Genomic DNA, 13,196 nt, shown 5'->3' with positions numbered 1-13,196 from the left:
AAACTAGTATTTGTTGACCATAATGTGTCTATGAGATTTCCAGAGGCAATTCTATTATGCATTATCATGGCTAAAAGGATTCTAGAAGAGTTACTCAAATGTTTTCTTAGAAACAGACTACTCACAGAGAGACAATCAGATCAAGGATCAAATCTTACATCAAAGTTATTCAAGGAAGTTACAGATAGCTTAGGAATAAAATAATTCAAATCCACTGCGTACCATCAAGAATTGCAGGAAACATTAGAACGGTGGCATCAAACTTTAAAGACCTTGTTGAAAGCTTATAGTCAAGACTATCCAGAGGATTGGGATAAAAGAATTCTATTGGTACTTTTTGCAATTGGGGATGCACCTAATGAATCAACTAAATTCAGTCCATTGGAATTAGGTTTTGGGCATGAGGTGAGAGGATTACTTAAATGAATTATGGAGAAGTTAGTGAGTCAGACTGCAGAGACCACATATTTAAACCATGTGACACATTTTAGGGAGAGATTAAGTAGAGTAAGTGAGTGAGTTGGTTAGACAGAACTTAAAAGTAACACAGCATATAATGAAACAGGAAGTTGACAAGCAATAAAATTCTTAAATTTGCGATTGGAGATCAAGTGTTTGTATTAATACAGTGGTAGGCAAACCTTTAAAGACAAGGTTTAGTAGACCATATCAAATTGAAAGGAAATTGAGTGAGGTGAATTATATGATAAGAATGCCAGATAGGAAGAAGTTTCACAGTATGCCATATGAATGTGCTCAAACAGGATTTTGAGAGGGAAGGAAAGGAAAATATGTTACTAGTTAAAACATAGAGAGAAGAACAAAATCCAGATGATTCTGAATTTGACATTCCTCAAATTAAATTGGACAATGAGGAAGTTCTCAAAATCCAGGGTAAATTACTGAGTTACCTTCCAGAGGAAAATCAAAATTACATACAAGAGTTATTACAATCAAATAGAGGTTTGCACTTATTACGCATGACATAGACATAGGAAATGCAGTTCTCATTAAACAATAATTGTATAGGTTTAATCCTCTAAAACTGGCACATGTTCTGAAAGATTGAAAGCATTCTTGGAGACAACATAATCGAAGTGAGTTGCAGTGAATGGAGTTCACTCAGAGTAATGGTGGCAAAACCAGATGGTACCTAAAGATTGTGTGGACTATTGCAAAATCAAAGCAGTTATGAAATTCGATTTGTATCCTATTGCACATTTACAAGAATTATTGAGAAGGTGGGACAAGCAACTTATATTTCTAGGTTGGACTCACTCAGAGGATACTGACAGGTATTTTTTATCTGAAAGCGTGAAGGAAACTTTGGCTTTCATGACATCGAATGGACTTTACCACTTTAAAGTCATGCTATTAGATATGAAGAATGTGCTAGCCACATTTCAAAGAATAGCCAATAAGGTGATTTTGGGATAATCCAATTGTGTGGTGTATCTAGATGATCTGGTGATATTTAGTTACATTTGGAAGGACATTAGAGCACAGAGCAGGATTATTCAATTGCCTTCAGGAGGCTCATTGATAAACCTGGAAAAGAGTGAATTCACAAAAGTCTAAGTCACGTTCCTAGGCCACATCACTACATGTGGACACAAAGCCCCATGGGATATGAAAACAAAGGATATTGGAGAGTGCCCTCTTTTTTATTCATTCACAGGATGAGGGTGTCACTGGCTAGGCTAGCCAGCATTTATTGCCAATCTCTAATTACTCAGAGGGCAGTTAAGAATCAAACACAGTGCTGTGGGTCTGGAGTCACATATAGGCCAGACCAGGTAAGGCTGGCAGTTTCCGTTTCTGAAGGACATTAGTAAACCCAGATATGTTTTTCTGACAATCGACAAAGGATTCATGGTCACTTTTAAACCCTTAATTCCGGATCTTTTTTAATTGAATTCAAATTCTATCTGCTATTGCAGGATTCAAACCAGGTCCCCAGGACAAAATCTGGGTATCTGGATTAACAATCTAGCAATAGTACCACGAGCCCATCACAATAGACAATAGACAATAGGTGCAGGAGTAGGCCATTCTGCCCTTCGTGCCTGCACTACCATTCAATATGATCATGGCTGATCATCTTTAATCAGTATCCTGTTCCTGGTAAAAACAATGACTGCAGATGCTGGAAACCAGATTCTGGATTAGTGGTGCTGGAAGAGCACAGCAGTTCAGGCAGCATCCAAGGAGCAGCGAAATCAACGTTTCGGGCAAAAGCCCTTCATCAGGAATAAAGGCAGAGAGCCTGAAGCGTGGAGAGATAAGCTAGAGGAGGGTGGGGGTGGGGAGAAAGTAGCATAAAGTACAATAGGTGAGTGGGGAAGGGGATGAAGGTGATAGGTCAGGGAGGAGAGGGTGGAGTGGATAAGTGGAAAAGGAGATCAGCAGGTAGGAAAAGTCCGGACAAGTCATGGGGACAGTGCTGAGCTGGAAGTTTGGAATTAGGGTGAGGTGGGGGAAAGGGGAAATGAGGAAACTGCTGAAGTCCACATTGATGCCCTGGGGTTGAAATGTTCTGAGGCGGAAGATGAGGCGTTCTTCCTCTAGGTGTCTGGTGGTGAGGGAGTGGCGGTGAAGGAGGCCCAAGACCTCCATGTCCTCGGCAGAGTGGGAGGGGGAGTTGAAATGTTGGGCCATGGGGTGGTGTGGTTGATTGGTGCGGGTGTCCCGGAGATGTTCCCTAACCGCGCTCTGCTAGGAGGCGCCCAATCTTCACAATGAAGAGGAGACTGCATTGGGAACAACGTATACAATAAGTGATATTCGTGGATGTGCAGGTAAAACTTTGATGGATGTGGAAGGCTCCTTTAGGGCCTTCTTCCATCGCCTCCGCATCCGAGGTTACTTTCACAATCAGGACTCCCGCCCACCTTCCGGGGACCGCTTCGCCCACCTCCAACACACTGCATCCACCTGGACACACTGCGCTGGCCTATTAATGCTCTCAACCTCTTCATTTCCAACTGCCGCCAGGACATTAACCGCCTCAACCTGTCTACATTCCTCCCCCACTCCAACCTCTCACCCTCACAACGCGCAGCCCTCCAATCCCTCTGCTCCAATCCCAACCTCACCATCAAGCCAGCGGATAAAGGGGGCGGTGGTAGTCTGGCGCACTGACCTTTACACCGCTGAAACCAAACGCCAACTCGAGGACACCTCTTCCTACTGCCCCCTCGACCATGACCCCACCTCCCCATCACCAAACCATCATCTCCCAGACCATACAGAACCACATCACCTCAGGAGATCTCCCACCCACAGCTTCCAACCTCATAGTCCGGGAACCCCGCACTGCCTGGTTCTACCTCCTTCCCAAGATCCACAAGCGTGACCACCCTGGACGACCCATTATCTCAGCATGCTCCTGCCCCACTGAACTCATCTCTACCTACCTCGACACTGTCCTATCCCCCCTAGTCCAGGAACTCCCCACATATGTTCGAGACACCACCCACGCCCTCCATCTCCTCCAAGACTTCCGTTTCCCCGGCCCCCCAACGCCTCATCTTCACCATGGATATCCAATCCCTCTACACCTCCATCCGCCATGACCAGGTCCTCCAAGCTCTCCATTTTTTTCCTCTCCAGATGTCCCCAATAGTACCCTTCCACCGACACACTCATTCATTTGGCTGAACTGGTCCTCACCCTTAACAATTTCTCCTTCGAATCCTCCCACTTCCTCCAGACCAAAGGAGTAACCATGGGCACACGTATAGGCCCCAGCTATGCCTGTCTCTTTGTTGGCTACATAGAACAATTGATCTTCCGTAATTATACCGGCACCACTCCCCACCTCTTCCTCCGCTATATTGATGACTGCATTGGCGCCACCTTGTGCTCCCGCGAGGAGGTTGAGCAATTCATCAACATCACCAACACATTCCACCCTGACCTTAAATTTACCTGGACCATCTCTGACACCTCCCTCCCCTTCCTGGACCTCTCCAACTCCATTAATGACGACTGACTTGACACTGACATTTTTTACAAACCCACCGACTCCCACAGCTACCTGGATTACACCTCTTCCCACCTTACCTCTTGCAAAATGACATCCCATATTCCCAATTCCTCTGCCTCCGCCGTATCTGCTCCCAGGAGGACACGTTCCACCACAGAACATACTAGATGGCCTCCTTCTTTAGAGACCGCAATTTCCCTTCCCACGTGGTTAAAGACGCCCTCCAACGCATTTCGTCCATATCCCGCACCTCCGCCCTCAGACCCCACCTCTCCAACAGTAACAAGGACAGAACGCCCCTGGTGCTCACCTTACACCCTACCAACCTTCGCATAAACCAAATCATCCACCAACATTTCCGCCACCTCCAAAAAGACCCCACCACCAGGGATATATTTCCATCCCCACCCCTTTCCGCCTTCCGCAAAGACTGTTCCCTCCGTGACTACCTGGTCAGGTCCACTTCCCCCTACAACCCACCCTCACATCCTAGCACCTTCCCCTGCCACTGCAGGAACTGTAAAACCAGCGCCCACACCTCCTTCCTCACCTCTATCCAAGGCCCTAAAGGAGCCTTCCACATCCATCAAAGTTTAACCTGCACATCCACTAATATCATTTATTGTATCCGTTGCTCCGATGCGGTCTCCTCTACATTGGGGAGACTGGGCACCTCCTAGCAGAGCATTTTAGGGAACATTTCCAGGACACCTGCACCAATCAACCACATCGCCCTGTGGCCCAACATTTCAACTCCCCCTCCCACTCTGCTGAGGACATGGAGGTCCTAAGCCTCCTTCACCGCTGCTCCCTCACCACCAGACGCCTAGAGGAAGAACGCCTCATCTTCTGCCTTGGAACACTTCAACCCCAGGGCATCAATGTGGACTTCAACAGTTTCCTCATTTCCCCTTTCCCTACCTCATCCTAGTTCCAAACTTCCAGCTCAGCACTGTCCCCATGACTTTTCGGGACTTGTCCTACCTGCCTATCTCCTTTTCCACCTATCCACTCCACCCTCTCCTCCCTGACCTATCACCTTTATCCCCTTCCCCACTCACCTATTGTATTCTTTGCTACTTTCTCTCCATCCCCACCCTCCTCGAGCTTATCTCTCCACGCTTCAGGCTCTCTACCTTTATTCCTGATGAAGGGCTCTTGCCCGAAACGTTGATTTTGCTGCTCCTTGGATGCTGCCTGAACTGCTGTGCCCTTCCAGCACCACTAATCCAGAATCCAGTATCCTGTTCCTGCCTAATCTCCATAACCCTTGATTCCACTATCCTTGATAGCTCTATCCAACACTTTCTTAAATGAATCCAGAGACTGGGCCTCCACTGCTCTCTGGGGCAGAGCATTCCACACAGCTACCACTCTCTGGATGAAGAAGTTTCTCCTCATCTCTGTCCTAAATGGTCTACCCCATATTTTTAAACTGTGTCCTCTGGTTCGGCACTCACCCATCAGGCGAAACATGTTTCCTGCCTCCAGAGTATCCAATCCTTTAATAAACATCACCTTCCCCCATACCATTGACGAAGATGGAAGTACTACGGTTCCTGGGACTGAGTGGTTTTATCGAAAAAGTATATCAGAATTTGGCAGTTTTAGTGCACCACAGATTGACCTGCTAAAAAAGTAGAGAAAGCTCCAGTGGAAGAAAGTGGGCCAGAAGGCATTTGACAGCCTGAAAGCTGTGTTGACCACCGGTTCCGGTGTTAGCAACACCTAATTACGCAAAGCCGTTCAAGGTTGCTACCAATGTAAGTGATGTGGCTGTCGGAGCTGTACTTTTATAAAAAGGTGATGAAAGGATAGAAAGACCTATTGCATATTAAATATACATCAAAAGAAAGAAAAAGGCCACAAGTTTGGTGGAGTTGTTGCAACATTTATATTGCCAGTAATGTACCTGATCATAACCCTTTACAATTTTGGAAAAATGTAAAGATGAAAAATATCAGACAGTTTAGATGGAGTTTATTGTTCCAGCCATTCAATTTGAAGGTTGTATATGTGCATTGCCACAACTTTAACAGAGGAAGATGGAGCTTAACAGTGGCGAAAGAAAGGAATTGAGATGGACTATAATATTGAATGGTTGCATGCTCAGGTTGAGTGGAATATTTATATATATATTTGATAAAATGTGGAGTATTAACGATGTGAAACACACAGGTTTTGAAATTGAAGCTATCATCGGATACTGATTTTTTTTAATGGAGGGAGGTGTGATGATAAGAGCCTTTAAGAGTTACTTGTTTTGTCTTGTTTTTCTTGAGAAGGGGCAGTGGCAAACTGGAGCCAAATTGTTTCTCCATGGAAAGAAGAGTAAATACCAGAAGAAGTATGAGTGAGAGAGGCTCACACAAACACAGGATTTTTAGTTTTGCTTTCAATTGTTGGAGTTGGAGTTTTTGGAGTTGAAGCTGCTTGCTACAGCTCTCTGCTACTGCAAAAAGCTTGAGTTCTCTCTCAGCTGCTAGATTCATTCTGTCAGTGTTCCTTTCTCCTGAACTGGAGGAGATAACAAGTCAGAGAAGTCTATTTTGTTGAGTTTGCCTTTGCCAAGGGTGTGTTAATGGGATGTTGCTGTAATGGAACAATTTCATAGAATCTCTACAGTGTGGAAAGGTCCACATTGATCTTCCAAAGAGCATCCCATCCCCCTGCCCTATCCCTGCATTACCATGGCTAATGCACCTAATCTACTGAGTCATTAAATAATATTTTATTTTGTTAAATATTTCAATAGAGTTAAAGTTATGTCAATTTGTTTTCTTTGTATTTTAACTGTGGTGTAAAAATAAAGTGCATTTTGCTTAAACCCTAGTCATGTAACCAATCAAATCACATCTGGAACACAATACCTTACACTTAGCTTTAAATAAAAGATAGCCTACACCCTATCTCCTTGATATAGTTTGAAGGGAATTGGTTTGGTCCAATACAACAATCAAGAATTAACTTTCTTTTTCGTTTGATTTGATTTGATTTATTGCCACATGTAACTAAGTACAGTAAAAAGCTTTGCTTACGAGCAATACAAGCAGATCGTAGTAGGCAAGGACATACAGATCATAGGGTGACAAAAAAACTTGGACAGTGTAAGACATACAGGTTACACTGCACATGGCGCACATACCAGGCAAGAAGTAGACTTAAAAGAACATTATTAGTGATTTTTACAGAGTTAGAATTTAAATTTAAAAGTGCAGAACAGTTATCAGAAACTTTAGAACTAGATCTGCTGTAGGGAGCTCACAAGGAATTGATGCCATTTTGAATCTTGTCCCATTAAAATCAAAACAGGCTGGTGAATATTCTAAAAGAGAATTAACTGATTGAAAAAATCTTTAAGATATCATTAGGTTTTAAGAAATTCCATGTATCCTGAAGTTGCCATGTGGGTGAACATCAAAAAGCAATTGGAAGAAAACTCACTGAAGGGATGTTTGGTCAACAAATCTTTATTGTTTGACATTTCAGACCACAATTTGTACAAAGAGGAAACAACCTAATGAAAGGTTTGTTTTGGTACAATTCAAACAGATCATAGTGGCTAAGTATATCTCTGAGAATAAAGCAGAGACCGTGTTACTGCATATATTATACAGATCGCAAGAACAGGGAATTTAAAGTCGGAAGGGAAAGGGTTTCTGGACAAACAAATCCCATTGATGCGACCTCACTGTTGGTAGAGACCACAGACTATTTAAAGGGATTTAAAGGGAGTCTTTGAGGGCTCTGTTCCGTCAGGACTGTTATGACCCAAGTGAGAGATGATTTGCAGTTGTGTACCTAGTCTGTGGTCACCGCATTAAGGGAATTTGGATAGATGCAAGTGAATGCAATGAAAGTTTGAAACAATTGGATGGGAAGTGAGAATCCCCACATAATTGAGGCTGAGTTTGAAAGACTGAAATTGCAAGCACGCCTGATTTGGGTAGGAAGTAATGCAAGTTCTCTGAGTGATCTGAGATATTTTTATTGCACGTTTTGATTGAAATTTACCTTGTTTGAAAAATCTTTCACCGTTAATTCATACTTGAGATTTGTTGAATTTATTTGGTTTGTTACAATAAATGATTTAAAATTATTTTAATTTTTTCCATTGATAATATTGTCTATTGGTTTTCTTTCTATTGGCTTCATGGGATTCTTTCCTTTAGAAGCTGTCAGTCTCTTACTACAACAGGGATTGTAACACAGTATGTACAATGTAATGATATAATTCATACCCTTTCCATCTGTTTCAGGCAGCTGGTGACTCAGCATGTTGGTGTTCCAACATGCTATGCAACAAAGCAGTAGAACATGATGTTTGAACTTGCATTTGCCCACACACTGAGTTTATGATTTCTGCCTAAGCATCTGTGGAGGAAGTATTGTATTTAAGTTGGAAATTACAACAGGAATGGTAAAGCAGTCATATCCCATATTGACCTGGATTTTAGCCAGGAGTCAATTTCTCTGAATGGAATGATTCTTGTGGCTGCTAATGTCAGATCAGGAAACACAGGAGAACAGGTTTCCTGAACGTGCTTCAGGATTTAATTGCAGGGCTCCTTTCATCCTCTTCTTACCAGACAGCCTGATTGACAGAAGGCAAATGTGTGTCACATGGTTGTTGTACAACAGCAGATAGGTGTACTAAAAGACTGAAAGAGATTGACAGAGGAGTTCGGATAATGGTGTACGGCAGGTTTCTGATGCTGGTTGAGGCTATTCTGATTACAAAGGTGAAGCTTTTAATGTGGTCATATGTGGGTAGTGGATGTGTTTCAATGATGTTTGGGGGAAGCAAACAAATGCTACAGAATATGATTTACTGGGTAATTGTTTGACCTGGAGAAATTACTCCTGTCCCTCCTGGGCATAAAGCGATTTAGCTAATTAATTTGAAATTTCTCACCGTTTAACTGTTAAGTTTCCCAATATTTAGTAACAATGGCCATTTGTGGATGGTTAAAAATATATTGAGTACTAAACTAAAGGCAAACAGTGCTATAATAATATCTAAATGTTTGATGAGTTCCCACAAGTGCTTGTACCTTGTCCAGTCTGTTCAAACCAAATGTAGGCAAGTTCAAAGCTGGATTGGTTCTTATTCCAGATTTTCTTTGCAATTTTTATCAACACTCCTCTTTTTGGGAACAACAATACAAACATCATTAATGCTATCATGGCTGTAATAATTGTAGGTAGGATGCAGTTTGTGCTCTGTTTCCTAGTATTAGCTGAATTCTCAGAGACAATGAAAAACAGAGACACTGCACTTATTTCTTGCACAGTTGCCAAAATACTGTCAATACTGTTGCCAGGTTAAATGAAACGGGGCCAGCTCTGAAGTTTTGAAAAAAATGCCTGAATGATGAAGGATGCTTTCATCGTGGTGAAATGTGTATATCACTTACTTAGACATGTGTATACAAGCCCTATGTATTTTAAAAACTTATTCTTTGATTTTAGATAGCATCTCTTACAGGGTAAATCTTAATACCTGAGAAAAATGCAGATGCAAGACAATAATAGCACAAATAACAAATAGTGTGACTGAAAGGAGAAAATTTGTGGATCATAAAAGTGAAGAGAGAAGTAGCAAGACAGAAGGTTCGAGAGAAAGTGTCCAAGAATACTGAAAATCGTGCAGCAAAAGTAAAGGAAAGAACATGTACACGAGACATGTACAGCATTTCAGATAGATTAAGGTTGAAAGACTAAAGGAAGGCAACCAAGTGCTGAATCTTAAAGTCATTTCTGGCAAGTTTCATTGAAGATTTCCCTCTGTGAATCTTGGTGAGTTTTCTGATGCAACCATTGTCAAACTTGGAAGATTAACCACGGGGTCCCAGCTCATCCTATGTTTCTTCTTACCATTTGTGTAAGTACTTGCCACTGCTGGATTCTCCTGGGAGTCATGGTGGACATTCGTTAGCTCAGTTGGCCGGATGGCTGGTTTGTGTTTCAAAATCACACACCAACTGTGTGAGTACATTACTATGAAATTGCCCTCACAATTTCTCCCCTATTCTGAGGCATGATGACCCTCTTGTTAAGCCACCACCAGTCTTCCTTCCCTTTCTATGGTCTGTTAAGACTATGGTGACTTTATCTCTCGCTGGGAGACTCAGGTTCAGTCTCTTACTCTTAGTGAATCTGAAGGATACGCATTCCTTTCTTGATAATTTCCCCGTTAACCTCACGGACTTTGAACTTACCCCATTCTTTCCAACCTGTTTAAGACCACAAGACATAGGAGTGGAAGTAAGGCCATTCGGCCCATCGAGTCCACTCTGCCATTCAATCATGGCTGATGGGCATTTCATCTCCACCTACCCACATTCTCCCCGTTGCCCTTAATTCCTTGTGACATCAAGAATTTATCAATCTCTGCCTTGAAGACATTTAGCGTCCCAGCCTCCACTGCACTCTGCGGCAATGAATTCCACAGGCCCACCACTCTCTGGCTGGAGAAATGTCTCCACATTTCTGTTCTGAATTTACCCCCTCTAATTCTAAGGCAGTGTCCACGGGTCCTAGTCTCCTTGCCTAACGGAAACAATTTCCTAGTGTCCACCATCTCCAAGCCATGTATTATCTTGTAAGTTTCTATTAGATCTCCCCTTAATCTTCTAAACTCCAATGAATACAATCCCAGGATCCTCAGCCGTTCCTCATATGTTAGACCTACCATTCCAGGGATCATCCGTGTGAATCTCTGCTGGACACACTCCAGTGCCAGTATGTCCTTCCTGAGGTGTGGGGACCAAAACTGGACACAGTACTCCAAATGGGGCCTAACCAGAGCTGTATAAAGTCTCAGTAGCACAACGGTGCTTTTATATTCCAACCCTCTTGAGATAAATGACAACATTGCATTTGCTTTCTTAATCACAGACTCAACCTGCATGTTTACCTTTAGAGAATCCTCAACTAGCACTCCCAGATCCCTTTGTACTTTGGCTTTACGAATTTTCTCACCGTTTAGAAAGTAGTCCATGCTTGTATTCTTTTTTCCAAAGTGCAAGACCTCACATTTGCTCACATTGAATTCCATCACCCATTTCCTGGACCACTCTTCCAAACTGTCTAGATCCTTCTGTAGCCTCCCCACTTCCTCAGTACTACCTGCCTGTCCACCTAACGTTGTATCATTGGCAAACTTTGCTGGAATGCCCCCAGTCCCTTTGTCCAGATCATTAATATATAATGTGAACAGCCCCAACACTGAACCCTGCAGGACACCGCTTGACACCGGCTGCCATTCTGAAAAAGAACCTTTTATCCCAACTCTCTGCCTTCTGTCAGACAGCCAATCCTCAATCCATACCACTAGTTCACCTCGCACACCATGGGACCTCACCTTGCTCAGCAGCCTCCCGTGTGGCACCTTATCAAAGGCCTTTTGGAAGTCTAGGTAGACCACATCCACTGGGTTTCCCTGGTCTAACCTACTTGTCACCTCTTCAAAGAATTCCAACAGGTTTGTCAGGCACGACCTCGCCTTACTAAATCTATGTAGACTTGTTCTAATCCGACCCTGCTCTTCCAAGAATTTAGAAACCTCATCCTTAATGATGGATTCTAGAATTTTACCAACAACCGAGGTTAGGCTAATTGGCCTATAATTTTCCATCTTTTGTCTTGATCCGGGACTTTCCCTGACTCCAGTGACTTTTGAAAGATCTCGACCAACACCTCCGCTATTTCCTCAGCCACCTCTCTCAGAACTCTAGGATGTAGCCCATCGGGGCCAGGAGATTTATCAACTTTAAGACCTTTTAGCTTTTCTAGCACTTTCTCTTTTGTAATGGCAACCATACTCAACTCAGCCCCCTGACTCCCTTTAATTGTTGGGATATTACTCATGTCTTCCACTGTGAAGACTGATGCAAAGTACTTATGAAGTTCTCCTGCTATTTCCTTATCTCCCATCACTAGGCTTCCAGCATCAGTTTGAAGTGGCCCAATGTCTACTTTTGCCTGTTGTTTGTTTCTTATGTATTGAAAGATACTTTTACTATCATTTCTAATATTACTGGCTAGCCTATCTTCATATTTGATCCTCTCCTTCCTTATTTCTCTCTTTGTTTTTGTAGCCTTCCCAATCTTCTGATTTCCCACTGCTCTTGGCCACTTTATAGGATCTCTCTTTTTCTTTGATAGATTTCCTGATTTCCTTTGTCAGCCATGGCTGTCTAATCCCTCCTGGATAATCTTTCTTTTCTTGGGATGAACCTCTGTACAGTGTCCTCAATTATACCCACAAACTCCTGCCATTTTTGCTCTATTGTCTTCCCCGCTAGGCTCTGCTTCAAGTCTATTTTCGTCAGTTCCTCTCTCATGACCTCATATTACCTTTATTTAACTGTAACACCATTACATCCAATTTTGCCTTCTCTCTTTCAGACTGAACTCTACCATATTATGATCGCTGCTTCCTAAGTGTTCTCTTACTTTAAGATTTTTTATAAAGTCTGGTTCGTTACATAGCACTAGGCCCAGAATAGCCTGCTCCCTTGTGGGCTCCATAACAAGCTGTTCCAAAAAGCCATCCTGTAAGCATTCCATGAATTCCCTTTCTTTGAATCCACTGGCAACATTATACACCCAGTCCACCTGCAGATTGAAGTCTCCCATGATCACCGTGACCTTGCCTTTCTGACATGCCTTTTCGATTTCCTGGTACATGTTGCGCCCCTGGTCCTGTCCACTGTCTGTACATAACTCCCACTATGGTTTTTTTGCCTTTGTGGTTCCTCAATTCCACCCACACAGACTCCACATCATCTGACGCTATGTCATTCAGTGCCATAGATTTAATTTTGTTCTTAACTAACAAGGCAATCCCACCCCCTCTGCTCTCCTCCCTGTCTTTTTGATAAGGTGAAAACCCTTGGATGTTTAACTCCCAGTCGTGACCCCCCTGTAACCAAGTCTCTGTGATGCCTACCACATCATAATCATTCACGATGATCTGTGCTATTAATTCATCTGCTTTGTTACGAATGCTACGAGCATTCAGGTAAAGTGCCTTAATGCAAACTTTCTTATCATTAGAGGTATTGGAAGTCAAAAGATGTCCTAAGTTATCCTTCCTTTTTGCTGCATTCCCAGTCTGTCTCAAGTTTAAATCCGCCTGCACATATGCTATCCTGCAGCTTATCTTTCCACTTAACTCCATACTCCCTGTCGCTTTCACTTT

The 13,196-nt window shown here is 42.9% G+C and overlaps 1 protein-coding gene across 1 annotated transcript in view; it reads right to left on the bottom strand.

The window, feature by feature from the left end:
* The window catches only part of cusr (Copper-only SOD repeat protein), a 262,102-nt gene that overhangs the window by 232,717 nt on the left and 16,189 nt on the right, over positions 1–13,196 (bottom strand). The window lies entirely within an intron of this gene.

The sequence above is a fragment of the Chiloscyllium punctatum genome, chromosome 38 (genome assembly GCF_047496795.1).
Source record: "Chiloscyllium punctatum isolate Juve2018m chromosome 38, sChiPun1.3, whole genome shotgun sequence".
NCBI classification, from domain to species: domain Eukaryota; kingdom Metazoa; phylum Chordata; class Chondrichthyes; order Orectolobiformes; family Hemiscylliidae; genus Chiloscyllium; species Chiloscyllium punctatum.
The sequence above is the reverse complement of the archived record's forward strand: the minus strand, read 5'-3'. Positions and strand labels throughout refer to the sequence as shown.